Here is a 6,509-nt window from a genome sequence, read left to right on the forward strand (position 1 = left end):
ACCATCTCTGCATAGATGATTCCCAAATCTACCTCTCCAGTCCTAACCTCTCACCTCTGTCATCTTGCATTTATTTCCTCCTGCATTCAGGACAACTTAGATGTCCCAGTGACACCTCAAACTAAACCTGTCCAAAACAGAACTCCTCATCTTCCCACCCAAACCCCGTCCTACCCTTTCCCATCTCTGTAGACAAAGCCACTATTCTCCCTATCTCAAAAGCCCGTAACCTTGGCATTTTCCTCGCCTTGTCTCTCTCATTCAACTCACATTTTCAATCTGTCACCACATCCTGTCGGTTCTACCTGCACATCCCTAGGACCCACCCTTTCCTCTCCATCCAAACTACTACTCAGCTGATCCAGGCACTTATCCTATCCCGCCGTGACTATTGTATCTGCGTCCTCACTGCGCTCCCTGCCTTCTGTCTCCCCTCTTTCCAATCCACATTTTACTCTGTTGCCCGGACCATTTTTTCTAAAAATTATCCTGTGCATGAGTCCCTTTTTCCTCAAAACCCTCCAACAGCTGCCCGTCCACCTCTGCATCTGACGGAGACTCCCGGCCATTGGCTCTAAGGCTTGGTTTTCACTGGATCGCCATTCATTCGTGAGCCCGACTTGAGCCCCCAACCTCTTTCCTCTGTTCTTCTGCCCGCAAGGGACACGCTTTCTTCCCACTCTACACGCACGTCCCTCCGGCACCTCAGGCTCAAAATACCCCCAAACCAAACTCCTCCTCATCCCTTCCCAATACTCTCCTCCATCCAGCTCCCCCAATCACGTAGACGGCACCACCACCCTTCCTGTCTCTCATGCCCATAACCTCGGCATTATCTTTGATTCGTCTCCCTTCTTCAGCCCGCATATTCAGTCAGCCATCCAATCCCATTGGCTTTTTTCTTTACATCTCCAGGATCCGCTCTTCACACCCCGTCCAAACGGCCACCACACTGACCCCGGCACAGGTCCGCTATCGCACCGGCCTTCTCAGCGACCTCCCTGCCTCCAACCTCTCCAGTCAACACTCCACCTCGCTGTCCAGATCCCTTTTCTAAAACATTGCTCTGCACAAGTCTCTCCACGCCTCAAAGACCTCCAGTGGTTGCCCACCCGTCTCCACATCACGCAGAAACTCCTGGCCATTGACTTACCGAGACTCACAGAGACGGTCTGAGGCCAAACACGGCAAACATAACCCAGATCCAAACGGCAACGATGCCCAGGCCTGGCACCTACGAGTGACCACGGTGTTTCTTCAGGGCACGAGGGGCGCAGCTTCTGTTGCGGGTCTAATCGACATTACTGACTGAGCACCGACTGCATGCAGAGCACTAGGCTGGCTGTTTGGGAGCACGAACCCCGTGTGCTGAACATGGGGATTCCATTCAACTCGGCCGCGTTGACTGGGCGCTTACTGCGCTCAAAGCACTGGACTAGGCGCCTGGGAGAGCACACTATAACAATCAACAGATGCATTCCTTGCCCACCACGAGCTTACGGTCTGGAGGAGAGTTCGCTTGCATAGAGAAGCAGCGTGGCTCAGTGGAAAGAGCCCGGGCTTTGGAGTCAGAGTCATGGGTTCAAATCCTGGCTCCGCCACTTGTCAGCTTTGGGTAAGTCACTTCGCTTCTCTGGGCCTCAGTTCCCTCATCTGGAAAATGGGGATGAAGTCTGTGAGCCTCACGTGGGCCGACTTGATTACCTTGTACCTACCCCAGTGCTTAGGACAGTGCTTTGCACCTAGTAAGCGCTGAATAACCGTACCTCGTTCTTGCCTGTCCTGCCATCGACCCCCGGCCCACGTCATCCCCCGAGCCTGGAATGCCCCCAATCCCTCTGCCCATCCGCCAAGCTAGCTCTCTTCGTCCCTTCAAGGCCCTGCTGAGAGCTCCCCTCCTCCAGGAGGCCTTCCCAGACTGAGCCCCTTCTTTCCTCCCTCTCCCCCTCGTCCCCCTCTCCATCCCCCCGTCTTACCTCCTTCCCTTCCCCACAGCACCTGTATATATGTATATATGGTTGTACGTATTTATTACTCTATTTATTTATTTATTTATTTATTTTACTTGTACATTTCTATTTTGTTGGTATGTTTGGTTCTGTTCTCTGTCTCCCCCTTTTAGACTGTGAGCCCACTGTTGGGTAGGGACTGTATCTATGTGATGCCAATTTGTACTTCCCAAGCGCTTAGTACAGTGCTCTGCACATAGTAAGCGCTCAATAAATACGATTGATTGATTGATTGATTGATTGTACATATGTATTCTATTTTGTAGTATGTTTGGTTTTGTCTCCCCCTTTTAGACTGTGAGCCCACTGTTGGGTGGGGACTGCCTCTCTATGTTGCCGACTTGGACTTCCCAAGCGCTTAGCCCAGTGCTCTGCGCATAGTAAGCGCTCAATAAATACGATTGACGATGATGACTGTCTCTATAAGTTGCCAATTTGGACTTCCCAAGCGCTTAGTCCAGTGCTCTGCACACAGTGAGCGCTCAATAAATACGATTGATGATGATGATGATGATGACGGAGCCTCCGGGGGGGGGCGCTGCTGGGTCCCCAGGGTCCAAGGCGCAAAGCTTGACCGGCGCGCGCGCGCACGCGCACCCACACGTGCCCGCACCCAAGCAGGCACGTCTGCAGGCGCGCGCCCGCCCGCTCGTTCGCGCGCGCGCGCGCGCGCCCCCGCCGCCCCTCCAGCTGAGCGGGCTGCGGCAGGCGGCCCCCGGGAGGCTCCAGCAGCCGCGCGCGCCCGTCCCTCGCCCCGCCTCGCCTCGCCCCGCACTCACCGTCGGGCGGCGCGCTCCCGGCGGCGGCGGGCCCGGCCCCGGCCAGCATCCCGGCCGGCCGGCGGCCTCAACTTTCCCAGCCCCCCCCCCCCGCCACCCCTCCCCACGGCAACCGCCCCGCACGCGCGCAGCCTACCCTGCTGCTCCGCTCGGCGCCTCGCCCCGCCCCCCCGCGGCCCTGGCGGGGCGGCCGGCCAATCGGGCGCCGGACGGTCGGCGGCGGCAGCCAATGGGACGCCGGGAGGCGGCGGAGGGGCGCCGGGGGGGGGCGGGGAGCCAGACACCAGGGGGCGGAGCTAGAAAGTTGCGTTGACGAACACAGGAACTCTTCTCCGTCCTCGGTGAAGGGCAGAGACGACGGACCAATAGGAGGGCGCGGGGAGGCGGGCCCGCTCCCTCCTCCTCCTCCTCCTCCTCCTCATCAATCGTATTTAGTGAGCGCTTACGACGGGCAGAGCACTGTACTAAGCGCTTGGGAAGTCCAAGTTGGCAACACATAGAGACAGTCCCTACCCAACAGTGGGCTCACAGTCTAGAAGGGGGAGACAGAGAACAAAACCAAACATATTAACAAAATAAAATGAATAGATATGTACAGGTAAAATAAATAGAGTAATCATCATCATCAATCGTATTTATTGAGCGCTTACTACGTGCAGAGCACTGTACTAGGCGCTTGGGAAGTCCAAGTTGGCAACATCTAGAGACGGTCCCTACCCAACAGTGGGCTCACAGTCTAAAGGGGAGACAGAGAACAAAACCAAACATACTAACAAAATAAAATAAATAGAATAGATATGTACAGGTAAAATAGAGTAATCATCATCATCATCAATCGTATTTATTGAGCGCTTACTATGTGCAGAGCACTGTACTAAGCGCTTGGGAAGTCCAAGTTGGCAACACCTAGAGACGGTCCCTACCCAACAGTGGGCTCACAGTCTAGAAGGGGGAGACAGAGAACAAAGCCAAACATTATTAACAAAATAAAATAAATAGCATAGGTATGTACAGGTAAAATAAATAGAGTAATAAATATGTACAAACATATATACATATATACAGGTGCTATGGGGAAGGGAAGGAGGTAAGATGGGGGATGGGGAGGGGGAGGAGGGAGAGAGGAAGGAAGGGGCTCAGTCTGGGAAGGCCTCCTGGAGGCCTTACTGTGCAGAGCACTGGACTAAGCGCCTTGGAAGTCCAAGTTGGCAACATCTAGAGACAGTCCCTACCCAACAGTGGGCTCACAGTCTAGAAGGCGGAGACAGAGAACAAAACCAAACATATTAACAAAATAAAATAAATAGCATAGATATGTACAGGTAAAATAAATAAAGTAATAAATCTGTACAAACATATACATATATACAGGTGCTATGGGGAAGGGAAGGAGGTAAGATGGGGGAGGGGGAGAGGAAAGAGGGGGCTCAGTCTGGGAAGGCCTCCTGGAGGAGGTGAGCTCTCAGTAGGGCCCATCTTACCTCCTTCCCTTCCCCACAGCACCTGTGTTTATGTATATATGTTTGTACAGATTTATTGCTCTATTTATTTATTTTACTTGTACCTATCCATTCTATTTATTTTATTTTGGTAGTATGTTTGGTTTTGTTCTCTGTCTCCCCCTTTTAGACTGCGAGCCCGCTGTTGGGTAGGGACCGTCTCTAGATGTTGCCAACTTGGACTTCCCAAGCGCTTAGTCCAGTGCTCTGCACACAGTAAGCGCTCAATAAATACGATTGATTGATTGATTGATTAAAGGAGCCGTTCTCCCCCCGCCGCCCTCCAAGGCGGAAGAGGAGCAAGTTGGCTCCCAGCTCGCGGGGGGGGGGGGGGGGGGGGGGGTGTCGAGGTCGGCTGGGGTAGAAGGAGCGGCAGTGGCGGCCGGCGGCCGCCGGGGGGCGCTGTCGGCGCGGTCCGGCCCAGGTTCCCCGGAGCGCGAGGGACGAAAGCCCGAGACCTTTAGGACGTACGTATTTATTACCCTATTTATTTATTTAGTTATTTTTCTTGTACCTATCTATTCTATTTATTTTATTTTGTTAGTATGTTTGGTTTTGTTCTCTGTCTCCCCCTTCTAGACCGTGAGCCCGCTGTTGGGTAGGGACTGTCTCTAGATGTTGCCGACTTGTACTTCCCAAGCGCTTAGTACAGTGCTCTGCACACAGTAAGTGCTCAATAAATACGATTGATTGATTAATTGATTGATTTAGGACGTACATATTTATTACTCTATTTTACTTGTACATCTCTATTCTATTTATTTTATTTTGTTAGTATGTTTGGTTTTGTTCTCCGTCTCCCCCTTTTAGACTGTGAGCCCGCTGTTGGTAGGGACTGTCTCTATATGTTGCCGACTTGTACTTCCCAAGCGCTTAGTACAGTGCTCTGCACACAGTAAGCGCTCAGTAAATACAATTGATTGATTAATTGATTTAGGACGTACACATTTATTACTCTATTTTACTTGTACATATCTATTCTATTTATTTTGTTAGTGTGTTTGGTTTTGTTTTCTGTCTCCCCCTTTTAGACTGTGAGCCTGCTGTTGGGTAGGGACCGTCTCTGTGTTGCCGACTTGTACTTCCCAAGCGCTTAGTACAGTGCTCTGCACACAGTAAGCGCTCAATAAATACGATTGATTGATTTTGTTAGTATGTTTGGTTTTGTTCTCTGGGTCCCCCTTCTAGACTGTGAGCCCTCTATTGGGTAGGGACTGTCTCTATGTGTTGCCGACTTGTACTTCCTAAGCGCTTAGTATAGTGCTCTGCACACAGTAAGCGCTCAATAAATACGATTGATTGATTGGTTGATTCCGCACCCAAGGACTGTCACCTCTTTCTGGCACTATGCCATGAAGCAGCGTGGCTTAGCGGATAGAGCACGGGCCTGGGAGTCAGGAGGACCTGGGTTCTAGTCCCGGCTCTGCCACTTGCCTGCTGTGTGACCTTGGGCAAGTCACTTAACTTCTCTGTGCCTCAGTTACCTCATCTGTAAACTGGGGATTAAGACTGTGAGCCCCATGTGGGACATTATTACTCTATTTTACTTGTACATATCTATTCTATTTATTTTATTTTGTTAGTATGTTTGGTTTTGTTCTCTGTCTCCCCTTTTTAGACTGTGAGCCCGCTGTTGGGTAGGGACTGTCTCTATATGTTGCCAAGTTGTACTTCCCAAGCGCTTAGTACAGTGCTCTGCACACAGTAAGCACTCAATAAATACGATTGATTGATTTTGGACGTACATATTTATTACTCTATTTTACTTGTACATATCTATTCTATTTATTTTATTTTGTTAGTATGTTTGGTTTTGTTCTCTGTCTCCCCCTTCGACTGTGAGCCCGCTGTTGGGTAGCGACTGTCTCTATGTGTTGCCGACTTGTACTTCCCAAGCGATTAGTACAGTGCTCTGCACACAGTAAGCACTCAATAAATATGATTGATTGATTGACGCCGTCCCCAGCCCGGCTCTAGCCCCGCTCAATCGCCTTGATTGCGCGCGTACTCGGTGCACAACACTGTACAACGCCCTTGGGAGAGGACGATATAGTAATAGAGAAGAGGTGGTAGACATGTGCCCTGCCCTCAACGGGCTTGCTGTCTCAGGCAGGCAAAAATAAGCGACCCATTTGCCCCGCCCACACAGAGCCTCCGCTCCCATGGGCAATGGACAGAAGCATTTACAGTCATCCAAAGAAAGACTTCAATAATAATAATAA

The sequence above is a fragment of the Tachyglossus aculeatus genome, chromosome 11 (assembly GCF_015852505.1).
Source record: "Tachyglossus aculeatus isolate mTacAcu1 chromosome 11, mTacAcu1.pri, whole genome shotgun sequence".
Lineage (NCBI taxonomy): Eukaryota > Metazoa > Chordata > Mammalia > Monotremata > Tachyglossidae > Tachyglossus > Tachyglossus aculeatus.